Consider the following 24,446-nt stretch of genomic DNA (forward strand, 5'->3'; position numbering starts at 1 on the left):
TGTGATTATGTGCTGGGTCCCTAACATAGCCTTTTCTTCAGTTTGTATGCTGTTTGTCTATGAAGTTCTCTAGTTCTGTAGTCATACAGGACATGAGCCAAACATAAGGCATTTCAGGACCTCTGCAGTGTGGTGACTGGAAGGCAATAAGGACATTAACTAGAAAGTTAACTGAGATGCTCTCCAGGATTCACTTAGAGGAGTAGACTGTTGTCATTTAGCCTGGTAGCCTTGGGGTAAACTCCCTAAAAATATTTTCCCATGGGAAATGAAGCATCATGGATTCCCTACCTCAAATAAAACAAATTCATTTCTTGTCTTCCTTCTATACCAGTCATTGGTTAGATGATCCTTCAAAAGTCAACCAATATGAAGTTCTCAATTACCATCAGAATTGTGCATAACTAAGCAGGTTAGAGTATGTCATGATGGGAAATCGTGGTAGTAAGAACTTGAGCCATTAGCTGGTCACATGTGTTTGTAGTCAGGAAATAGAGAGCAACCTGTTTTCTTGGCTAGCTAGCGTTGTTACCTTTTTCTACAGTTTGGGACCTCAGCCCAGGGAATAGTGCCACCCACATTTAGGACAGGCCTTCCCACCTAATCTAAACCTAATCTAAGCAATCATTTGCAGACATGCCCAGAAGCTTGATTCCTGGGTGATACTAGATAATGTAAATGTGAAAATATTAATCATTATTGGGAAAATACCACATTCATGCATTTTGCCTTTAAGCTCATTTCTACACGTTCTTCATATTTGCTCTGTGTGAAATCTGGCTTTCCTTTATACTATGCTGAGCAGCTTTCTCCCACATGTACATCATGTACCTGTACCTTTAAATGATTCTATTTCTCATTGTCATTTCAGATGATTCTTTATTCCTTGTGGAAAATGAAGGTTTGAATTTCATAATATTGAACAATACCATCCACTAACTGTCCTGTGCCTCAGTCATCTGTAAATGCCTCCATGGATAACTAACTCATTCGTTCAATAGTTTAGCTCTTGGCTCACTTTTATTTCCTCTAACACTGCTTATGTCTTGGTATAAGAAATTTAAGAATAGGTAAGTAAGTAAACATAAGGAACTCTATGTTTATTGACATAACTCTCCAGCTACCTTGACTACAGCACAATTCAGTAAGTTATTTATGGCCTTTGAATAAATCCCAATTAAAACACCCCACTCCTTTGGCTCTACCTTTTGGGGTTCTTATTATATGTACTACAACAACCCCAAATTGGAGAGAGGGACTTCAATAAATCTTTACAATTGAAGTTACAAAAAATTAAATAAATGATATTTCTAATGCAAAAGAGTTGTTATGACATAAGGGCAAGAAAGAACACTTGTAAAAATCGAAACTATGCAACCTGCATCTTTCAAATTCAATGGAACAGCACCAGAAGCTTTAATATAAACAAGACTTAAAAAGCACTTCTTTATCACAATTTCCTTGAAATTGATGATGGATAATATAACAAAAAATAACTTCATAACCTATAAAAGAAAAAAATATTGGTTCTTGGAAATAGGGTTCCAACAAAGTGCAGATAGTTTCCAATGGAGTTGCTATAAGGTGAATCCAAAGAGAGAACATTCTAGAACATGCAGGGAAATGTTAGGCTTTCTAGGATACTCTACAGAGAGAAAGAGACAAAAGCAAAAATGGAATTGGTTATATATTTGGGGAAACATAAAAATTTATGCTATTAATATGAATGTACAATAGACACACAAAATAAGGAAATTAAAAAGGGAATTATTAACATGGTAGCTATGCAGATTAGTAAAGTTAGACTGAGAAAAACATGATCACAGTAACATCAGACTATGTATGTTCAACAGAATATTCACACTGACACAATGCAGTATGTACATCCTACTGTAGTCATCAACTCTGAACTACTGTTACTTTTAGAAAGATAAGCATACACTGATCAAGGAAGTAGACAGACTGCCTACTTTCATCTCTCCCTACTCTGCTCCAAATTCAACCCCAGTCTCACCCCCAACTCTATAGCAGACCACTTTCTGAAGTCTTTCTTCCTCCCTGTCCCCACCTCAAGGATTACACAGATCTTCCCCTCCAACTCATTTCCCACAACTCATTTCTTTATCCCAGCCCCCAACTTCAGCAAGCATTCCCTGGGAACAGACTAGTCAAGCCTGCCAGAGAAGCAAGTCAGCCTGTGAAACATGTATGTGGGCTTGAGATCTTTGTTCTTCCTTCCATTCTCTATATCCAAATCCACCCATTTAATCCCCAGCTCTGTATCACACTGCATTTGTGGTCTCTCCTCCATCTCTGCCCCCATTCTCAGGGGCCTAAGCAGATCCTGGTAGGACATCTTGCTTTCTTCCTTCCTGTGGACCACCTCACGATCCCCCCAAACCATCCCTATTCCTAAGTGTCAGTTCCCAATACTTAGAAACACCTTTTACCCAGAACTTCCAGGGCCACACCTAGTAGGTTCTCAGAATAATTCCATACAAGGAACACATACACCCATCACACTATCCTAAGGCCCAGATAGGGGAATGGAACCAAGGAACATAACAGTCAACCAACAATGACAAGATCAGATATCACTGCCTAGTATTACAATCATTCCAACCCCAGATGCTAGATACCAGTGTAAAAAAATCAATTTGCCACAGTAGACCCTGAGTATTGCAACATACATGAAGCACAAGACAAAGGCCTTAAAATAGCCTTTATGATAGAAGTCTATAAAGGGAAATAAATTTCCCTCATTAGCATAGTTGCAAAAATTCTCAGTACCTCACTTGCAAATTGAATCCAAGAATATATCTCTCTTAGTCAGGGTGTCTATTGTTGTGAAGAGACAGCATAAACATGGCAATTCTTATAAGGAAACACTTAACTGGGGATGGCTTACAGTTCAGAAGTTTAATCCATTATCATCATGTTAGGAAGCATGGTGGTACAAAGACAGACATGGTGTTGGAGAAGCTGAGAGTTCTACATCTGGATCTGCAATCAGCAGGAAGAATGAGAAACTGGAAAGCACAAAGCCCACCCCCAGTGACACACTTCCTCCCACAAGGCCATGCCTGCTTCAACAAAACCATACTTCATTATAGTGCCATTCTCTATGGGCATATGGAGACATTTTCATCCAAACCTCCACAACATCAGAAATATCATCTACCATGATCAAGCAGGCTTCCCCGCTGACACTGGAGGATGGTTCAACATACATAAATCAATAAATGTAATCTACCATATAGACAAACTAAAAGTTTAAAACCATTTGACAAAAGCCAAAGCTCTTTCATGATAAAATCACATTTATATTAGGTCTAAAAGGGACATAATAAAGACAATTTACACCAAGTCCATAGCCAACATCAGCTTATATGGAGATAAACTCAATGAATTTTCACTTAAATCAGGAAAAGACAAGTTTTTCCACTCTCAATGCCTATTCAATACAGTACTAGAAGTTTTAGCTAGAACAACAAGACAACTAAAGGAGATACAAACTGGAAAGTAAGAAGTCAAATTATCTCTATTTGCAGATGATAATACTATACAGAATCCACCAAGAAACTCCTACCGCTGATAAATGCTTTTTAGCAAAGTAGCTGGATACAAAATTAACTCAAGAAAATCAGTAGCGTGCTATGTCAAATAAAATTTCTCAATACCCTCAAACAATATAAAGTATCTTGGGGTATTTCTAACCAAACAAGTGAGAGGCTTAAGACATCAAAGAAGGAAATTGAAGAAGATATTAGGAGATGGATAGATTTCCCATGCTTGTGGATCAGTTGGATTAACATAATAAAAATGGCCATCTTACAAAAAGCAAACTACAGATTCAGTTCAATCTTCATCAAAATTCCAACACAATTCCTTACAGAACTTGAAAGAACAATACTCAAGTTCATATGGAAAAACAAAAAACCAAGTATAGCTAAAGCAATCCTATACAATAAGAGAATTTCTGGAGGTATTGCCATCCTTGATTTCAAATTCTATTAAAGAGATACTGTAATAAAAAAAACAAGATGATTTTGGTACAAAAAAAGACAAGTTGATCAATGAACTCAAATTGAAGACCTAGACAAACAAAAACACACACCTATTGACACCTGATTTTTGATAAAGAAATCAGAAATATACACTGGAAAAAAGACAGCATCTTCAACAAAAGGGACTTGTCAAACTGGCTGACAATATGAAAAAGAGTCCAAATAGATAACTCAACTTCAAATGGATCAAAGACTTCATCATAATACTGGATACACTGACCCTAAAAGAAATAAAAGTGGAGAATAGCTTTGAACTCATTAGCACAGGAAAAGAGTTTCTGATAGCACAGGCACTAAGATCTAAAATTAATAAATGGGCCGTATTTAACTAACAAGCTTCTGCACAGCAAACAATATCATCATTCAGACAAAGTAGCAGCCTACAGAATGGGAAAAGATTTTTACCAACGATATTCCCAATAAAGGATTAATACCCAAGATGTATAAAGAACTCAAAAACCTAAATATCAAGAAAACAAGTAACCCAAATAAAAATGGGATTCAAATCTAAACAGAGTTCTCAAAAAAGAAAACTCAAAGAGCTGAGAAACATTCAAAGAAATGTTCTTGTCCCCTACCCCTTCTTCGAGGGACTATGCAATCTTCTCTTGGGGTCCTCCTTATTTCCTAGCTCCTCTGGCAGTGTGGATTGTAGACTAGTAATCCTTTGTTCTATGTCTAAAAATCATATATGAGTGAGTAAATACCCTGTTTGTCTTTTTGTGACTGGGTTACCTCATTCAGGATGGTTTCTTCTAGTTCCATCCTTTTGCCTGCGAATTTCAAGATTCCATTTTTTCCACTTCATTATGTAAATGTACATTTCATTTTCTCGATCCATTCTTCAGTTGAGGGGCATCTAGGTTGCTTCCAGATGCTGGCCATTACAAAAAAAAATGCTGCTATGGACATAATTGAGCATATGTCCTTATTGTATGGAATCTGCATTCTTTGGGTATATGCCCAAGAGAGGAACTGCAAGGGGACAGGGGTGGGGGGGTTGGGGGAAGGAAGTGTTAAGGGGAGGGTGAAGGAGAAAAAGAGGTCTGAGACAGGGGAGAAATAGAGGAGGGCAAGAAATGAGATGCCTTGATAGAGGGAGACAGTACAGGTTTGGAGAGAGGTCTGACACAGGGGAAATATTAGGGGATCTACAGGGATGACCCCATCTAAGAATTTAAGCAGTGGTGGAGAGGATGCCATTGATGCCCTTCCCCTATAATAAGATTGATGCCTACCTTAGTTACCATTCCTAGAGCCTTCATCCAGTAGCTGATCGAAGCAGAATCAGGCACCAACAGTTAAGCACTGAGCCATACTCCCGGAATCCAGTTGTGGAGAGGGAGAAGGGATGAGCAAAGGAGCCAAGATGGTGCTGGAGAAACCCACAGAAACAGTTGGCCTGACCTAGTGACATCCCAGAGACCCTAGTCATAAAACTTGGGAACCAGCATTAGACCAAGCCAAGCCCTCTGAATGTGGTGCCAGCTAAGAGGCCAAGACAGTCTATGGGACCTCTAACAGTGGAGCCAGTCTTTATCCCTAGAGCACAAATGGACTTTGGGAGCCCATTCCCTATGGAGGGATACTATTGCAGCCCAGATACAGCAAGGAGGGCCTAGGCCCTCCCCCAAACGATATGACGGACTTTGACAGTCTCCTGTAGTGGGCCTCACTATCTCTGGGGAGGAGGCCAGGGGTGGGTTGGTGGAGAACATGGGAGGATGGGAGGATGGAAGGATGAGGGAATGGGGGAGATGGATAATTAATTTTAAAAAATTAATAAAAAAGAAATGTCCAACATTCTTAGCAGAGATATGCCAATCAAACTACTTTGAGATTTTATCTTATATCTTTCAAAATGGTTGGGATAAATAAAACAAATGAAAACTCATACTGGTAAAAATGTAAGGTAAGGAGACCATTCACCCATTGTTGGTAGAAGTTCAAATTTATGCAGCCACTATGGAAATCAGTATGACAGTTTCTCAAAAGGATGGGAGCTGATCTACCCTATGGCCTAACTGTATCACTCTTGGTTATATACCCAAATGGCACTTCTTCCTACCACAGAGACACTCAGTCAACAATGTTAATTGCTGTTCTATTAATAATATCCCAAAATTGGAAACAGCTTAGATGTAACTAAGTAGATTAATGGATAAATAAAATATGGTACATTTACATAGTGGAATCCTACTCAGCTGTTGAAAACATGAAATCATGAAACTTTCAGGCAAATGAAAGAAACAATAGAAAAACAACTGTTTTTGAAAAACAAATATGCTATATACAAAAAATATGTTTGTAAGTACCACTCACTTAACATGTGGACATTAGCTTCATAGTCAAAGATAATCAAGGTACAATCTGTAGAACTACAAATGGTAGGTATAAAGTAAAGAAATAGAGAGACAGATAAATCTCCCTATGGAAGGGAAATATAATATGTAACTGTGGGTGAGGAGGAGGCTGAAAGAGAAGAATCAAATAAGGGAAAGACAGCTAAAATTAAGGGTCACTTGAGTGGTAGTTTGGAAATCTAATACAATAGAAGCTTCCTAAAATATATACCTATACGAATGTGATAACTAATTGAAGTTGCCAAATAGTGTATCAGCCAGAGCCCCAAATGTCCATCTCTTGTCATCAATTGAACCGTCCAGTATAGGGAATTGGTTATGTCTAACAGAGTTGTTGGCCAAAGGGGACCCATGGGAACCCCAAACAATTTAGGATGTTGTCAAAATATAGATTGTTCTCCATAAGACTCCATTGTTGAAGATAATGCCTACACAACTCATTGATCATGGAGCTGGTGCCTACATATAGTTTTCACCCCTATGTACTGTAAGGTACTTTGCATTTTACCAGATGGGAAAACAAAACCAAGCCAGCCACAAACCTTATAATCTACATTGCTGTCTTGGCTGCAATATATGCTGGTTTAATGGTGGCACAAAGCATGTAGGAGTAATCAAACAATATATGATTTAAAATTTAAACCCCACTTCACAAGTTGGAACCCATACCCAACACTTCTTGGGTTACAAAGAACTTGAGATTAGATAGCCCTTTGACCTACAGTAAAATCAAATACTGTTCTACTAAAAGAACATACCAATAAAATGACTTCTAATGACACTGTACTATACTAATAGATCAGTGTCTTGCTTAGCCATAATCAGAGAAACTTCCTCCTGTGGCAAATGGGAACAAATACAGAAACCCACAGCCAGAAAATATGCAGAGAGTGAGAGATATTGAAACACCCAGTCCTAAATGTGATGTCTCCATCAAATTCCTCTTTATGTCTCAGGAAACCTCGTGGAAGAGGAGGCAGAAAGAGTGCAAAGCCGTAGGATATGGAGGATACCAAGAAATCAAGGCCCACTAAGTTAGGATTGATGTACATATGCACTCACAGAGACTGAGGCAGCATGCACAGGGGCTGCATGGGTTTGTACCATTGGGGACCTATAGCAAAGAGAAGTAGATATATGTCCCCATCTTTAACATAAGCTGTCTCCAATTGATAACCTCCTGCAAATGAAAATGCAGGTTTTCTCTGAGAGAATCACATTGTGGAGACAAACTACTCTTAAGACTAGGCTGCATCCCCAGCAATAGGTGGCCAACAGAAAATGAACCCAATGGCATCCTTGGATGTTCCTTTCCTCATAGCATAGGGTCAATTTTTCTATTTTCTTGTTTTTATTTTATTTTATGCTTATATTTTTCCCTCTTTTCACCATACAGTTCCTTCTGTATATATTATGGCTTTTAGTTTAATGTTTTTGTGGGATTCCTGAATGGGCAAATGAGTGGATCTCTGTGTATATCTGTTTTTTTGTGCATTTTCTTGGGCTCTTTTACTTCTGCTTATTTATTTTTTGTCCTGTTCTGATGTATTGGTTTTGTTTCATCCCATCTTACTATATTAATTATATATTAGTTATATTGTATAATATATAGTATAATATATACTATTATGCCTTAGAAGCCTGTTGGCTTTCTAATGAGAGGCAAAAGAGGCTAGATGTCCTTAGGAGGGGAGGGAAGGAGGAACTGGTACAAGTAAGGGAGGGGAAACTGTAATCAGGATATATCATGTGAGAAAAAAATCTATTTTCAACAAAAAAGAAACAGAAAGATAAGAAGCATCAAAGAGGAGTAAGAGAACTAATAAATGAAATTAATAACACATTGAAAAGATTAGATCAAGGAATATCAAATTACATTATTTATAAGTAATAGGAAATAGGGAGGTGGAGAGACTCGTGACTTCTGGAGAAAACGGAAGGATGGGCTGTGCTTTGCTGAGGGTCCTTCAATACTAACTTTGATAACTTTAATAAAAATGCACACTTACTGTAAAAAAGTATGTACACATCATTATAAGCCACTTCAAGTTCTTTTGAGCATCAGATGAGTACAATTATAAATAAACAAGAGGCTTTGTGCATTCTTCTACCTACTAGCAGTCATCGATTTGTTAGATAATGGTCCCAATTGTATTGAAATGCATTTCTACAATGCTCTATCAGAGAATTATCCAAAGCTCTGATTTATCTGATTCTGCATCAAGTAGCTAATCAACTGTGATAGCTCCCAAACTGGGTTGGGCGGTAGCTTGCTCCTTTTCAGTTCAATGGGTGATCATTCAGGGAGTTGGATATATGTTTTCATTCTACTCCACTAAAGCAGGTGTCACTCTTTGTCTTGACAGTATGGACCATTTCTGCAAAATGGAGCATCCTGGAAATGGTCGGGATGGCTGGTTGAGAGTGCAGTCCATTGTCTTTTGCACCTAATTTTTTCTTCAACTTTAGAAGTGAAGCTCAGTGGGTGCTGTCTTCCCAGTGGGCTGCTGATTCATTGCTGTGTTACTGATGCTGACAGGCTCCTCCACACAAACTTTGCCCAATCAGCACAGCTTCCTTTTCTTCCACCAGTTAGAATATGAGTAAATTCATCATCTCTGGAAATCTGAAATGGCACCACATCAGTGTGTAGAACCTGGAAGACATATTAAGGGCAAAACATAAAGTAGAAAACTCATCTCCTTTCATATGTTGGCAGAAAGGGGGAGTTGTCAAAGAAATTGTGTGGCCCTCAGAGTTCAAAATTTTCGCTGGCCCTTTCAGAGGAGATGTGTTGGTATTTGCTCTGTTATTGTAGGAGCCTTCATAGTGTCTTCCTTTTTCCTTTTCACTTACAACCAGTAAATTCTACTCAGTTAAAGTACAAGTTGTATTCTTGTCCCTGATACCTATTACATTACCTGACAGATAAAAAAAAAAATCTACTCTCTCTTCGCTAAACAAATGTTGGAATTGTCTTCATCTTAGTTATTTTTCCATCATGCTGTGAAATTTCTCTACCTTGTTTGCATCTTGTTCACCTACCCTGTTGCTGCTTCTGGCATTCTTTGTTGACATCAGAGCCCAGTTTCTTTGAATTTCCAACATGGACTGTAGACCAGTGACTCCACAGGAACATGCACTGTAGAGAAGTGACTCCACAGTAATCCTCTAAACCCTCAAGACCTGGTTGGAAGTTCTGAGCCTCATGTAATGAACAGCTACACATTTTTAGCCTCTCCAATCTGAAGACATGCATCATTGGATTATCCAGCCAGTATTGTGCAAGTCAATCTAATAAATTGATATATATATATATATATATATATATATGTATATATATGTTTGTATATACGTATGCATTGTATCAGTTTTATTCCTCTAGAGAATCCTGATTAATATATCATCATATAATATATCATCTATGAAGATAAATATATATTTTAATACATATCAAAGGATAAATGGAAAATTAAATATCTGAGATGTAGAGTTAAATATACACCAAATTAGGGTGTTCAATTTAAATAAAAGAAAAAATTCTTTCAAGCTGCAAAAAGCTATTAATTGCTCAGACTATTTTCTTCTGAGTACAAGAATGATTTTTTTCCTCAGTAATGCTTCTGCTTAGTTTTATGTCTCCTCCTCTTAAACATCTTGGGAATAGGATATACTTATGTGTCTTTTTTATTTTTTATTTTTTGGTTTTTCAAGACAGGTTTTCTCTGTGCTTTGAAGGCTGTCCTGGAACTAGCTCTTGTAGACCAGGCTGGTCTCAAACTCACAGAGATCCTCTGCCTCTGCCTCCGGAGTGCTGGGATTAAAGGTGTGCACCTCCACCACCCGGTTCTCATGTATCTTTTTCAGATGTCAAATCTAGTTGGTTCTATTTTCCAGACAATTCACTACCCACCCCCACCCCCACTGATGTGACTACCCTCACACACTTTTTTGAGTTCCTTAGAACCTTCTAGGAGAAACATGCAATTGCTACCACTCAGTTCTCTCATGTGGAAGGTGCAGTTTTTCTCCATCCATATATCTCCTCTACGGTTTTGGTTCTTCCCACATCTACTGGCTAGTGGACCACCCTTAAGAAATAAGCCAACTGGGGTGTTGCAAAAGCAGTAAAAGTCCAGGTATCTGCCATGGATTTCTAATTTATGGAATTTGTGCTTTAGCACATTGACTTGCATTGACTTATTTAATTACAGTAAGAATCCTCTGGGAGATACACTATTCCATTCACAATTCACAAGCTTACACCTAACACTTGCCTGCTGAGGCTGGACGGAATTCCTGCTTTAGAAACCCAAAGCCAGATGATAATCCATGAGGTACTTACAGAAAATGAAATCAGACAAATGGAGGTAATTTCACACAGGCCATGTGCAGAGATGATGAATATCTGCTGTCTACAGCAGGAACCTTATTCATTTTCCTTTCAATTGTGTTCGTCGTCCCAGGTTACTCTCGTTGTTCAGTTACTATTCTCTAAATGCTAGTGTTTTTCCCTTTGGTTTATCTTCTTTATATTCTATATCTGTTAACATTTCTTCAGATATCTTTGAAAAGATCAATTGGCTTATAAGTTTTATGATGAAAATGTTGAGACCATGTTTTCCCTATTTTTAGCATGTATATGTTTAATTTTAACTAACAAAGGGTGTGTGTGTGTGTGTGTGTGTGTGTGTGTGTGTGTGTGTGTAAAATACATGATTTGGTATATATGTGCCTTGTGAAGTAACAAAATATAAAAGTAGAATAATAAAATAGTTAAAACAATTTAAAGGAGGTCAAAGAGTCCTTATTCCCTATTTGGTATGTAGAATGATATATAAACTACAGTTGTAAAATAATGAAACAAGAAAAGAACTTGACAAGAAGGTAGGTATAGAAATCTGTGAGACAGCTGGGAATCTGAAGATAAACCTGAATGTCTTGTCAGCTGACCCTTGTGCAGAGTTAACAAAGTAGTTTCAATTGAGAAGCAGCCTTTACAAAAGCTGTTGAAATAATCAGTTGACCTCACATGAAAAAGTCATTCTTACCCAAGGGTCAATTGCAATTATTAACTCAAAATGGAATCATAGTGTATAAACAAAAACATTAAAGTTTTAAAACAAAAACAAAACTTTGATCTTCAATTTTGCAAAGAATTTTTAGAATTTATACTAATATTCTTTAAAAGAACATTTTCAACACTAAAACACTGATAAATGTGCCAAATAAAGAGCTAACAATGCCATTTCATTATCCAAATGAACTGAATTATTTTGTTCACACAAGAATGTTTATGAGTTTGTATATAGAAACTTCTCCACAACCATTCAGTGTTGGTGACAGCACAAATTGACTTCCAATGAATTAAAGGACAACTGTAAGATCATATAGTTATGCAGTTGAACTTAGACATGTGACTGGGGTTGGGGTAAGCCTGAAATGTCTGGGATGTTAAAGAAAGAGAATGAGGTAACACTTCCTACTGAAAATAGATAAATAAGTGAATGATAATGAAACAACAGAGGCTTGCAAAGCCAAAGGAACTCCTAATGGTCAAAACTATGACCATTTGAGTCAAATCATTAATGAAATACTATCAGATTTTTGATGATGGAAGTCTTTCCGTGTATATGTTTGTCTTATTGGTTGATAAAGAAAGCATTGTTGGCCAATGGGGAAGCAAGATAGGTAGGGCTAAGAGTCGAGGAGTATTCTGGGAAATGTAGTAGAGAGGAGAGTTGCCATGTGATCCAGGATGATAGGATGCTAAGGCTGAAGTCCTCAGTAAGATAAGTCCTTATAAAAATATATAGATTAGTAGTTATCATTGATAATTAAGACTGAGCTGGCAAATACAAAATACTAGTCATTGGACAGCAGCACTGTAAATAATATAAGACTCTCTGTGTTATTTGGGGGCCCTAACGTGGTGGCAGAACTCAGGCGGTTGGCAGAAAGAGTTTTCATTACAAATAGTGCCCACATGGTTTTACATATTTCCACATAAAACTTCACAAAAATTTAAAAAGGGATTTTAGAACGAAACAATGGAGATAAACAAGGCTTCTTGCTAGCAGAGTTTTCTCCAGTGGGCTCTGTTTTGCTAGTGATTCCTTTAAGGGAATCTTCCTGACTCAGCATAAATGAAAAAAAGCACATGGCTCTTTTAAAAGGCCCTGCTAACAATTGAATGGTGTGTACGTGCAGCTGGCAGTGGCAGTGACCACATCTCCAAGAATGCAGCATGTTCCTTGATGCCAGCATAGACCAAGGCAGTGAGCACAGTTCTCAGTGCTGGCGGTAAACCTACCCCCGCCCTCGCCCCCGCCCTCGCCCCCGCCCTCGCCCCCGCCCTCGCCCCCGCCCTCGCCCCCGCCCTCGCCCCCGCCCTCGGCCCCCCCCCCCCCCCCCCCCCCGCCCTCTTGGAAAGACAGTGGCTAAAATAGCCATGGCTTTAATTTTAGCAATGTTGTTTAGGAGATAAAAGGCTTGTGGCCAGAAAAAGATAATGATATCCAGTAAAGACAGATTCAGAGGGAAAAAGACTCTAAAGGTTTACAATGTGTTTAAAAATATACATAGGCTTGTGAGAGAAAAGAAACAGGATAAAGTAATAGAAAGAAAGACAGAAAGAAAGAAAGAAAGAAAGAAAGAAAGAAAGAAAGAAAGAAAGAAAGAAAGAAAGAAAGAAAGAGTAGCCGGGAGTGGTGGTACACGCCTTTAATCCCAGCACTTGGGAGGCAGAGGCAAGCAGATCTCTGTGATTTCAAGGCCAGCCTGGTGTACAGAGTGAGTTCAAGGGCAGCAAAGTTACACAAAGAAACCCTGTCTCAGGAAAAAAGAAAAAAAGGGAGTAAAGGAAATAGAATACTAAAAAGCCAGGTAAATAGAATACTAAAAATCCAGGTAAAGATGGAAAATATTCACAGAGTCTGGATACTATATGTTATACTGTTGTCTTTAAATTGTTTGATTGCTGAGGAAAGAACTTACAGCTGCTAAAATACATTTGATTATAGGTGCTGCTAAATTAATCCAACTCACATTTTTAAAATGCTTTGACTTCTAAATTTAAAAATAAGGACAGGTTACTTGGGAAAAGAGTTTTTCTTATGTATCCCCAGAAAATGTAAAGCTATGGATTCCTTCCAGATTAATATGGTTTGATGAAGCAAGAACACCTGAAACAGTATCCCAGGTGATCCAACATCTAAAACAACTAAGATGATACAGCCTTACAGACTACAAAAACAAGGACCTGGCCAGGTTTCTGTGTTTTATCATGATCCCCATTGTTCTAGACATCATCCCCAACCAGCAGGAAGCTTTTTGGAATGAAAGACACCTAAATTCCCAAATATTGTTTATTAATGTTTGTTTTCATTTAAATGGGGTTGGTAATAAATAGTAATGATCACAGTTGATCTCTTTTTAAAGGAAAAGGGGGAATAGAATATAGAAATGAATACTTTACATTGGTATAGATTTTCATTTATTGATACAACTTTAAGGTCAATTTTGTGATATGTATATTTCTCTTCTTATTTAGGTATTGTGTTTAAACAGATCTTTTAAAATGTAATGCATAATTAAATACAGATTGTATATAGTCATGTATAATAGTCAAAACTTACAGTTGGGTTAGTTAGGTTTTCTAGATATACAGAGATGTATTTGAGATGGATAGATATTCTTCAAACCTTTCAAGAACTACAGAATATATGACATTTTAAATGATTTATAATTTTTCATGGCAGTGAGACACAACTGGTCCTGGCACACCAATTATGTCTTAGAGGAAGATTGGCATTGAAGAAACTCGTTGTGGAGTTTGCTTTCAACATGGCAAGATTAGCCATTTGGGCAAGAAACTGCTCTTGCCTGGACTGTTCATTGCTGTATAAATTGGACATGCAGGACCCACAGGAAAGTGACTGCTGAACTTACAAAACAAGAAGGATAGTCCTAAAGGGTTCCTCCTTCATGGAAGAGTCTGCCAGACAATATATAGGACACAGAAGAAATTGACTGACAAACTGCCAATGCAGGCGGACAGTTTAAAATCTCCTACTTCACTGAGAAGTCTGCCAGACACACTGTGACCAATAGGCTGAAGATGGATGCCCCAATATTACAGAGGAAATTTGGGTGACTGTCCAGGTAGGGAGATGTCTTTGTCAGATCTCTAGTTTGTATATTATCCTTCTATGGTCTTTGATAGAGTTGAAGACAGATAACTATAGTTATGGTTTTCCTTAGTTATGATAAAAGATAAGTTACATATAAGATTTTAGACTAATAAAGATAAGATAGATGATAGAATATTTTCTTTAAAGTCTTGCTAAATGTTAATGAACTAAATATTGTAACTATAGCTCTTACTTGATAACTGTTTTGCTATATATTTTACTATGTTAATGTTAAAACCCTTCTTTCTATTTAGACAGAAAAGAGGAGATGATGGGGGAGGTCCTTCTGTGTATACGTTTGTCTTATTGGTTGATAAATAAAGCACTGTTGGCCAATAAGGAAGCAAGTTAGGCAGGACTAGGAGAGAAGGAAAATTCTGGGAAATATAGGAAAGGGATATAGTCACCATGTGATCCCAGGGAACAGAGGACACATGCTGCTGGTGTCCTTGATAAGTCTTTATAAAATATATAGATTAATGGTTATGGTTGATACTTAGGACAGAGATAGCAAATAAGAAATCCTAGTCTTTGGCCAGCAGCATTGTAAATTATATAAGACTCTGTGTGTTATTTGGGGGCCCTAACATGGCAGCAGAATTCAGACAGCTGGCAGAAAGAATTATAGTTACAGATTATTACAGAAAAATATAATGTAAGTAGCAAAAATTTATGGCATAATATGGGATTATAACTTAAAATATGAAATAATTACCCAGGAGCTTACAGTAAAATAGTGAAAAGTGTTAGGGGAAGGTATTTTTTTTCCTTCAAATTCCTGGTTTAATAAGGAATTGTTTATTTTGGGAAAAAGTTCCCAAACATCAGGCTGTTCAGGTATTAACTTTAGAAAGCAAATATTAAGGCTATTACACTATTTTCCTGTAAGATGCATTTGACATGCCATCTCTCATTCACAAAAATAGATGGTTACATTTGTGTTGAACAGCCCCACTCGTGAGGGAAAACACACAGCTCTAATACAAAGCTGCTCTCGGGTTTACAAGTAAATGAGATGCTTCTGCACTTAGGGAAGCAACAACTGAAATCATATGAAGAACGGTTCTCCCTGCATAACAAGTGATTATTTTGGAGACAGTTGAGAAAAACCATACATCTTTTTATTGTTATGTCAAAGAGGTTTCAAAATTAAAAGGAAAACTTACAGGTAAGACTTAAAAAAACTACTAAGGAGCACCAAAAGAAGTGAAAAATGGAACTAGGCGCAGGGCAATTATGAATCAATGAACACCGGAAGGGTGACGAGAGGGCGAACAGTGAGAATATGCTAAAGATATTAGGGGAGAGGATCTGGTGTTACTTTGATCTCTCACAAGCGCCTAGGTAAATGAATAATGGGCTAAGTTTCTAAACTCTGCTATATGCTTGAGTTATCCTCCCCAATGGCGCTGTCTCTGTCATCTTCTTCTTTCTCAGTCTCTTTTCCAACATCTTTGATCAATTCCAGCTGGTCATGCCCAGGTCTTCTGTGTCATCGTCGTCCAGCAGGTCACCCTCCTCAGCAGAGTCATCTGCACCTGCCTCAAACTCAGTCTCCACATTGGTCTCACCTTTTTTCACAGAGGCACCACTCTGTGCTTCTTCCGACTTTTCATTCCTCATCACTACTGTTTGTCTGCTTTGTTCCTTTTCAGTTTTGTTTCCAGGCTTTCCATCAGATAATCCATTTTTTGTTTTATCTGAGTCTTAGTTTCCTGAAGGTCATCCCCTTTCAACTTTCCAGACTTAGATGAAGATCCCCGTTGTCTACTCTCTGAATTAAATCTACTTTTGCCCCTTGGAGAGGTGTTTCTGGAAACACGCTGGCATTTAGAAGACACCACAGTTCGAGCAATAGGAGGAGGAGGAGGAGGGGGAACACGTGCTGGGTAATAATAATTATTATTTCATAATAATAATCCTGCTGTAAGTTATAGTCCAAATCAAATGAGAAACTGAGTAGAGAGGATGGAGAATGGTGTTCTGGTACCTACTGGTACATCTCCACTGCAGATCGTTTCACACCTGCTTTTTCTCGGTTCACTTTTGGTTCTGAAGCCAGATTAATATCTAAAACCTGGCAAGCAATCATTCTGCCATCTTCTCCAACTACAGCAGCTCAGGCATTTCTTTCGTTAACCTTCTGGACAAAGGCAAAGCCCTTATGCACAGAGCAACCCAAAATTTTGCCATTCTTTGAAAAGATTGCCTTCACATCAGACTTCTTGACCACAAGAGTACTAAGATTCTCAGTGAATACACAGGAATTCATGGATGAGGATCTGTCTTGTTGTTAACATTGCTAGCCATTTCCTTCGATTATAAGATTTTTCACAAAGCTGAAAATGTAGGTGAAGATCAAAAAATCTCACAAGAGGAAGGAGAGAGAGAAGAGACTCAGGTAAAAATATTTTTACTTATAATAAACATTGCCAACACTGCCACATACTTGTAAAACTTACTTTGACAGAAGTCACATTTTTATGAAATTTATGTTTATTTTTGACACAGGCTTTCAGTAAGTAGCCTATGTAGACTCTAAACTCATAATCTTCTTGTCTCAAATTGCTGAGTGCTGAGATTAAGCAAATAGTATTATATATATTTTATTCCACACTTGACTAAATCATAGTTATGACTATTAAGTAGATGCACAAAACCTCATAAATTATTTGAATTGAGACTTTCTCTAACCCTGAAAATCATGTGTTGTTTATTCCTACTAGAATTTTTGAAGGGAAGGAAGAAAAAAAGGAAGGGCAAAGAGCAGGAAAGAATGGAGGCAGGGAAGGATGAAACACCATAGTTTCTTTAATTGCTTTGAAAATTTTGGTACAGAACTATTTCCATTAAATATTTTGTTGACCTTGCTAGAAAAGGCAATTGAATCTGAACTTTCCCTTGTGGGATGTTGACTACTACTTCATTGTCTTTGACAGCAGGCTGTTGTTCAGTTTAGGCATTGTTTGGTATCTATTAAGGAATTTTTATTTCATATAGGCTGTTAATTTGTTTAGCAAAGTTTGATTATAATTTATTTAATACCTAGAGGAACTGTAATTCACTTCTCCCATTTCTAATGTTGATAATTTGTATCTTTTCTGTTCCTTTCTTCATCAGCCTGAACCCTTACTTATCTTATTCTATTTCTTCTTGGTTTGAGTGGCATTTTTTTCTATTTTTTCTAACTTTCAAGCTGACGGTTGATTTTTTTTCTCTTCCAATATAAATGTTTAGTTATTTCATTTTATCCTAAGCATGTCTTAGCCCACTAACTTTGTATAATATTTATTAATTTTTAGTGAGATACACAATTAAACCTTATTTCTTTTCCAATTCTGTGGTTGAAAATAAAGTCCTTTAAATGTGTGTCATGTAATTTGTTTGATGATTAACTTTCTATGTTTGTTGGGTAAAGTTTTGTAAGGCATTGTCTGGTCAAACACTGGTGTATGTGTAGCTACAATGATGTTTTTCAGATACAATTTACATGAAAGCGAACAAAATATTTTTCATGATAGGAATGGACTTTACCTGATCAGGTAAAAATCTCTCAAAGAAGGACTCTGCCTCCTGATTTTACAGAGTGATTCTGGTGGAGTTTTGCTGTTAACTTTCAAGACTGGTATCAGTTATATGCCATCCATCATCCCTCTATCTCACACTGATTCTTTTCCTCTGGGGTAGTTGGGAAGATGGACATGGTGGTACATATCTGCAATCCCATTGATTGGCCAGACTCAAGTGGATTTCCAGGGCTCACTGCTCAGCCATAGGAACTTCTTCAGAGTTCTAGAATACTGAGATTCGGTCTTAGAAAATAAGATGGACAGTTCTTTAGAAATGACACCTCAAGTCTGATCTCCACACACAAATGTTTACATGTGTGCATGCCACCTCCTCACACAAGCAGCTCACATGTAAAATAAATAATATAAATAAAAGAACACTAAAGTTTTCAAATATTTGGAGATATTTAAAAGATCTTGCTACTTTGTGATATATTTAATTTAGTATATTCAAGCAACATATCCTATGTGACTCAGTTCCTTTTAAATTTAATGAACATTATTTAATTGCTAAGAATGACCCATGGTAGTGATTGTTAAGTGTGTAGTTAAAAGTAGTGTATTCTATCATTTTAGGGGTAAAATCTTCCAGAAATACAATTTAGATCTGTTGTTTGAAGTGTGTGATTCAACTTTACTTACTTGGTGTTCCTTTGGAAAGGCCTGGAATTGCAGCCATGGCTCTGAGAATGCCAGGCAAAGACTACAATGAGATACATGTCAAGCCAACCATATAAAATACCTTATTACCTTCTATTTTGAAAGAGGAACACCGACATGTATGACTACAATTGTGAATTCATTTATTTCTACAGTTTTATTAATATTTGTTTCATTACTTCACTTTGCCATAGATAAATAAAATGTTTAGAGATGTGATGCCAGGATTTGACTTAGCACTTTTGTGATTAAAAAACAACTTTCTTCTCCCATGAGATTATTTTTTCTCATCAAAGTTCTACATTTTTCAAATTAAAGTGGCCCCTCCAGCTTTCTTTGGTGTAGTGTAGTGTTGGATTTCTATTTATTCCCTCTGTTCTCACTATTTCTCCAATTTGCCTTTTCTCCAAATTTTTCTTCTTTGTGCATTATGTATTTTTATTCCACTCAGTATATTAGTATATTATCTATGATGTGTCTGAGTATATGTGTAAGCGTGTGTGTGTGTGTGTGTGTGTGTGTGTGTGTGTGTGTGTGTGTGTGTGAGATGTCATGTGTGGGTGCATAGATCCTTGTGAGACATACATCCTCATCTGTGCACTTGCATGTGGAGGCCACAGGACAACCTTGGGTGGCATTGCTTGGGTGCTATCAACTTTATTTATTTATTTAAAAGAAGGTCTCTCACTGCTCAGGCATTTACCAAATGAACTACGATAGATGGCCTGTGAGGCAGAGGGATTTGCCCACTTGCACCTTCCCTGCCCTGGGATTTCAAGCTCTCAACACTGTGACCCTGAGATCACATTCATGGTTACTGACTGGTCTAACACTTCAGCCCCTTTGTGTTGGGTGGCTGTTAGTTTGAACTGTCCATTTAGCACTGATGGAATATATTTGTTCATCATAGCTTTAGTCTGATAATAGTAAATCCATCATAACTTGAACATGAGTTCCTTATGTCAGTTTCTTTTCCTTTTCTTCTTTCCAACATTTGTATCAGCCAAAATTTACCTCTGTCATAAGCTCCCACACAAAAAGAGCTCATATCCTCAGTAGGCTGTGCTTTGTTCTGGAGCAGAGTTTCATGGCAAGATACTGTACTGATGGTCACACTGGCTTGCTTGTTTTGTTTTTGTCCCTTTTAGATAGGAAAAAGATGAGTTTTTCCTGTCTATAACTAAATAAACCTCCAACAGAAGAGATAAACTGATGTTCCTAATGCTTTTAGTAACCTGTCATCCACTTGAATGTAACTGTTACATTAATGATTACTAGAGTTTGATTTGTTTTGACAAACAATGACTGAGGAGTTTTCTTTTTATCTTTTGATGATACTAATCAATAATCATACTTACATATAGTGACCTTATACTTTATTTGACACTTTGTGCTACTACTAATAATTACTAGATGATCATGATGAGCATGCAATCTTTGTCATTTAGTATTAAAATGTCTACATTGTGGAGTACTTAACATGGCACCTCTTTTGCATCTTAATGCAATCCACATGATGATTATGGAAATCATTGTGGGCATGCCAGAACCTCTTGGTTCAGACACTTGACAAATTAGTTCATGTCCTCTGAAAAATGGATATAATCACTGGCAAGTACATGGCATATTTCAAGTAATGAATCATTGGACTCATTAATTATTATATGAAAAGACAATGAAATACACGAGTAAGTGAATAAATCAATCTAGCATCTTAGTAAATTAAGACATAACTGGGTGGCATATGTTGTACCACACCAGTCAATTCTAAAAAGGAAAATGCAACTTAATGCAGAAAACCACAAAATTTCAATGAAAGATGTACAATATGATAGAAATAAATGTTGAAATGTCCCATGGTGGGCTGTTATTGACCTGATATCCTTAGAGTATCAATCCTTTACAAATTTGTATACTTCTTTGTACACTCATATTGATAATGGAATCAAATTACATGGGATGTATTTTGTGAGATAATTTTTTAATTGCACATAACTATATAAACTACATAGGAAAGAATACATATATGACAATTTTTAAGGAATTGGCTTACAAAAAATTAAATAGATCTAGAGAATAACTTGGAAATACAAACAAAATGTATCTGATTGAGCACTTTATAGTCACACCTACATATTCATATACCAATAATAACATATTCCTCATTGAAAATGGATATGCATTTGGCTACATCTGTTTATACAAGAGAAAACTTGGAAAGGTCAAATTATCTTCAGCAATACATACTGATGATCTATATGGCAAGACTTTTTGAGATAATTAAATCACCACTTTATTAAATCCTTAGAAACTTTTGGGCATTGCAGTGAGTGGCTGCTCCTATGGTCTAGTTTCAAATCATGCCATAACAGATGAAACAGCAAGCAAAGATACTTTCAAAATAACTTTTTCCCTTATTTTCTTTTGTGGAAAACTGTCAAGGGGAAATGTAGCTCCAAATTGTACTCCCTATAATCCTGTATGTTCCACTTCCTCACACACAGACTATTCCTGCAGGGATTTCTTCTTTGAGCCTCTGCCAAACCCAAGCCCAAATGCACGAATGTTGACCTTTTACTCATACTGGCTTCTCACACCATTCTGTATCACTCAAACACAAAGAACCAACACTCTAAAGTGGTTGAGCCTATTTCCCCACTCAACCATTTCATAGGAGATATATATTTCTCACTCTTATTGAAATTATGCTTCTTGAGTGGCACTTTATGAGCGTGAGACTGTGCCTTCTAACACATTGCATGTTTCAATGGCAATGCAAAAGAGACACAGTTTTAAAATATGATAGGCACCTATCACTAGGCTTTAAAAATGCTTTGGGGGCTTGCAGTAATGGCCACCTGTCCAGGGATGACACCACCCACAATAGGCTGGGCATTCCTACATCAATCATTAATAGAGAATATGTCCCATAGATGTGCTGAAAGGCCAATGTAATGGAGGCAATTCCTCAAATGGGAATTCCTCTTCCCAGGTGATTCTAGTTAATGTCAAGTGAGCAAAATTTAACCAGCTCAGGGCATTTCTCAGAAAACAAAACAAAACAAAAAAATCAGTTGTTTATAGTTATTTTAAATCAATTCCTGATAAAGAAATACAAAACTAAAATGGTGCTGCCATTTCTCCTATTACTTCAGGGAATGAAAAAAAAAAGTTTGAAAAACCACATTGATGGAGAAAGTTTGAATTTCACCATTGCCAGGCGACTGTCAATTGCCATAAATATTTTGAGAACAATTTCAGTACAAAATTCTCTATTTTGATGTATCTGCCACTTTGTCAGTCACAATGAGGCATGGTAGGGACAGGGATGTAGATAGAAGGCAGAACCCATACTGCCACCTGCAGAAGTCTGAGGCATTTTCCACAGGGCAGGGGATTCACAACTTAGCTGTAGTAAAGAATTTCAGGATGAGCCTGTATAATGCAGAATTGCAGGGTTTTTTTTTTTTTAACAAAACACATTTACACATGTTAAGTATGACAGTTAGTAGAAAGAGAAACCCCCAGGGAATGAGGTTTGGTCTTCTCTAGAGAAAGACATGACCAGATGCCATAACAATAGACATATGTATGATTTTTGTGTCTTCTCAAGTTGTATACCAAAAGGTCGCTCAGAAACAAGGTTTTAAAAAATCACCACCACCCACCGTTTTTTTGACAAAAGAAATAAGATCAAAGGCTGATTCGTGAGGTACCCCAGATAGAAGTACAATCTGAGAAGGTAAAACTTTCAGTCATAAAAGTTGCACAAGAGGATTAAAACATGACTTTTGCTATAAATACTTAAGACAGGACTTCACTTTTACTGTGAGATTCCTAGAGAAGGTAAGTTTCTAGCCAGGAAATCACAGAGATCATGCACCCTGAGACTTCAAAGTCTAAATTTTAGATATCCTTTAACTTTCCTTAAGACACTTTCAGCTTTTCTTCAGAATTTGTGTCTTATTTGTCATTTATCTGTCCGTCCTTCACCTTCTTGCTAAAGTGTTGAATCCTCTTTGCTGTTCCACTGTCCTTTCAACTTTATCTGATCACTTGAGATCATCTGTGGGTTTGTTTATACTGCCAATTTTTTCATATTGCCTTCATTTAGGTAATATTTTATTTTATAGGGATTTTATTCTGGTATCATTTAATGTCAGAGAATGTTTAAACACATTGAAGCTTATAAGATATCAAGGATGATGTCAACTTCTCCCAGAGATTTACACTTGTTCATCAGTCAGTCTGTTTGGAGGTAGTTCTCTTCGCTCACCTTTGGAGTAAGGTTGGAAACTTGTTCCAGTTTTGGGAAGCAATACCTAGCTTTGTATTTATTCTTAGGCCTTGTGAGCACAGATGAATATCTCGGCGGAAGTTCAAAATCCCTCATCCTTTGTCATTTTTGAATAAATCTTTACCTCTCTCCCTCCATTAAGTTGCCAGAAGTTCTGTTAGGTTACCCAGACCCTCAGCTGGCCCTTTGCATGTGACTTTTTACTCTATACTACAGCTTTCAAACAAAACTGCAAGGTGATCAGTGAGGTCACATTGTGCAACTAACACCAGTGCATTTCACGTCTCGCAGAGATTGTAGACTCTCACCTTCTTAATGTCTTGCTAGTTTCTAATGTTTATAAACAATTTTAATGTTTTCTTCTAAAAATTATTTTCAGTTGTTCATTTTAGGAATATAGTGCTGAATTATTTGGCTCTTTATAACCCAAAATGAAAAGTCTCAAATAACTATAGCCTCAAAATAGGCATTTTTGTTTTTTTTTCTCTCTCTCTCTCTCTCTCTCTCTCTCTCTCTCTCTCTCTCTCTCTCTCTGTCTCTCTCTCTCTCTCTCTCTCTCTCTCACACACACACACACACACACACACACACACACACACACACACACACACCATTTTGAGTCAGTATATCATGTGACCTTGGCTGGCCTCAAATTCACAATACAGCCAAGGATGACCTTGAACTCCTTACAGACATGTGCTACCACATTTAACCTCTGTGGTAGGAGGGACTGAATCTGGTGTCTCTTTCATACCAGATGAGTACTCTATCAATGTTGCCACATCCTCAGTTCCCAAAATATGTATTTCCTAGCTACATGTCTTTACAATTATCCCCAGATAATAGAAATAAATTCAGTTTCTCACTTATATATGCTATGAAATTCATCTAAATTTAGATATTGGAGGAATACATTTACAGAAGAAAGATGAGGGTTATGCACAAAATGAAAGCCAAGAGAACACAGAGCAATGAAAATCAGGAGATAAATGTTATTCAAGAGTATAGATTGAAAAAAATACAGATTAGACTTATTTGTTGACAGATTCTGTGAAATGAGGTAAGGGAAAGAAGCTTACAATCAATGATGACTGTAGTTATTGAAATATTATTATTGAGCAATTTCTGTTGCAAGTGTGATAGCAGTGTGAAATTTGTAAAATAAATAAAACAGAAAGCCCATACTTAGACATGCAATCTATGCAACTACAAGTTTCTTTGTTTTATCATAAACGATGAGGTGTGAGTTGTTGACGTAATGAATTCAATAATTTAATTAAATAATGAAACTTAATTAA

At 37.0% G+C, this 24,446-nt stretch overlaps 1 pseudogene; it reads right to left on the reverse strand.

The window, feature by feature from the left end:
* Window positions 1-16,000: 16,000 nt before the first annotated feature.
* LOC100754847 lies at window positions 16,001-16,932 on the reverse strand (annotated as a pseudogene).
* Window positions 16,933-24,446: the final 7,514 nt, after the last annotated feature.

This window comes from Cricetulus griseus (assembly GCF_003668045.3).
Source record: "Cricetulus griseus strain 17A/GY chromosome 1 unlocalized genomic scaffold, alternate assembly CriGri-PICRH-1.0 chr1_0, whole genome shotgun sequence".
NCBI lineage: Eukaryota > Metazoa > Chordata > Mammalia > Rodentia > Cricetidae > Cricetulus > Cricetulus griseus.